We start from the raw sequence: 2,423 nt of genomic DNA, 5'->3' as shown, positions 1-2,423 counted from the left end.
CTATGCCTTTCTTAGTCATCTTGACTGGGGAGATAAGGGTTACAATCCTTTAGCAAAGCTTAACTTGAGAGCAAAAGCAGGAGAGGAAGCTTTTATAGGGATCTGCAGCGCATCGCATATCAAGTGCGTTCCACCAAGGGCAACCATGAATAAGAGCACTTTGAAAGAGAATGGAGGAACTTCTCAATCTAAAAGCTCCTGTCAGACCAAACAAACAACAGTCGTCTGCATCAACCCGAATATCACAAGGACTTGCTTTGAATGTATCTGTGACTCTGAAGAACCTTCAGATGAAGCAAAGTGACAGTGACAATTGTCACAGTTTGTCTAAGTCATAAAAAAGAACAAGGTGGAAGGACATGGAAGGAGGGAGAAAAATTAAGAAATTAGAGAAAACTTTTGTCTATTCTTGTCATCTCTACTTTAAATCAGAGCTCAGTAACAGGAATCCACTGTTTTCTGCTGTCTAGACACGCTCAAAGGATGTATCAGCAGAAAGCTGTAAGAGGACACAGAAGAAAAGCATTGGAGGTAATGTTTCAGTGTTTTCGTGGTGGAAAAAGAACGGGGCACCAAATTAGACACTGAATGCTGTGACAAGAAGGACCAGAACATACAGAAGCATGAAAAATCTGCCGTTAGCTCCATGAATGTGTTGCCTCTCTTCCTGAGCATTTTGCCTTCGGCTAAACGTTCCACCTCTTTCCTCATTACAAAACACACTGTTCCACAACACAGCCGTACAGGGCCGACTAGTGCCAACAGTAAACGGTTGTTAAACAGTACGAGGAACATTTATTGTTCTCATTTTTCTAAGCTACATATATTCTTTCCCACAGCACACAGTGCAGGTGGGAGTAATGGAAAAAGGTCAGAGGGGGATGAGGACTGGCATGACGTGTTTAACAAGCAGGGCTTGTACCTGAGCTCCTACAGTTACATGATGAGTGTTCAAAGCAGAGCTGGGAAGCTGTCTATCAGTCCTGCAAAGTGAATGTCAAAGATGTAGTTTTGAAGGCAAATAAATGATGTTAATGTTGAGTGACCTCTGCTGCCAGGTGCACACAATCCTCTAGCAAAGTTTCTAGAATAGCAGAAACATGTATCTTTGCATCTGGTTTAAAAACAGTGTGATCACTGTTAAAAATATAACCTGTGGTTAAATTAGGCAAACCCACAGGAGCCTTCTACCCAGTACCCAAAAATGTCTGAACATGTTGGGAGATATACCAGACTTATCCTATCCTTGGTCCGGGGACAGCACCAAAGCTGCCGTCCATATATGGAGTGATACTTAGATGAATATCTAATAAATAAACAAACAACAGTTTGCTGATGTTATTGTGCTGACCATTATTTCACTAAAACTCAACTTGTACCCTTTATTATTGGTTGCTTCACCTATTATTGTTAATGTTTGATAGAAATTGTGGGGTGGTGGAATGTGTGCTTTATTCGGCTTTTGAAGGAGGGCACGCCAGAAAAAGTTTGACCACTGATATTGATAGAGGGCAACACATGCAATGTACTATACCTAAACATAAATGTCAACAATAGGGGCCTATTATGTAGTTCTTGTTGCTGAGTCACTTCTCCATTCTGCTGTTTAAAATGCATAGTTTGAGGTCTAGCGAAGCTAAGGGCAGATTAGAAAGTCCTAATTAGTCATCCATAATCAGAAATTTCAGTACCATACTAAATAAAGAACTAATTAATTTAGGGTTTACTATCACTCCAAACAATCTATGGACGCTTCTGCAAATAGTTTGTGCTGCTTTTATTCTTTTGGTCATAAACCTTTTTAACCATAAGGCTGTAGCTCCTTTTATTTACAGGCTTTTCATTTAGTCATTACATGTGTCAGCCAGCCATTCCATGTATTGTTATTTTCAGGATAGGTTAGACTATTCTGAAATTTGTACTGTGACTGGCAATACACATTTTCTAGTTTGACTTCTTGGAAAGTATCTTTTGTAAGTGCTAATAGCTATCTAATAAAGAAAAAAGAAAAAAAACATGAAGCTATTATTAATTCCTCATCCATTTTCCACCTGGTGCTTCATCCATACATCCATTTGCCACAGCCACCTATCCTTTAGAGAGTCACAAGGGGGCTAGAGGCTGACCCCAGCTGACATAGGGCAAGAAGCGGGGTACACCATGGACAGATCCCAGGTCAACCACTAAACTGACCCATAGCAACAGACAACCATTCATACTCAGATTCACGCCAATAAAGAATAGAATACAGAAACATGCATTACGAGTGTCTGGCTATTGATAACTAACGATTCTGACAAGGTCAGCTGATAGCACATCTCGACACATCCAGATTGTTTTCTCTCAGCTCTACAGGAAATTGCTTCCACTGACTTGTTGATCATGTTGCTTGCAGTGTAGAGACACAGGATACTATCTTGCAC

The sequence above is a fragment of the Morone saxatilis genome, unplaced genomic scaffold, assembly GCF_004916995.1.
Source record: "Morone saxatilis isolate NCDOM2014 unplaced genomic scaffold, NCSU_SB_2.0 Contig20, whole genome shotgun sequence".
NCBI lineage: Eukaryota > Metazoa > Chordata > Actinopteri > Moronidae > Morone > Morone saxatilis.
Note: the sequence above shows the minus strand (reverse complement) of the source record.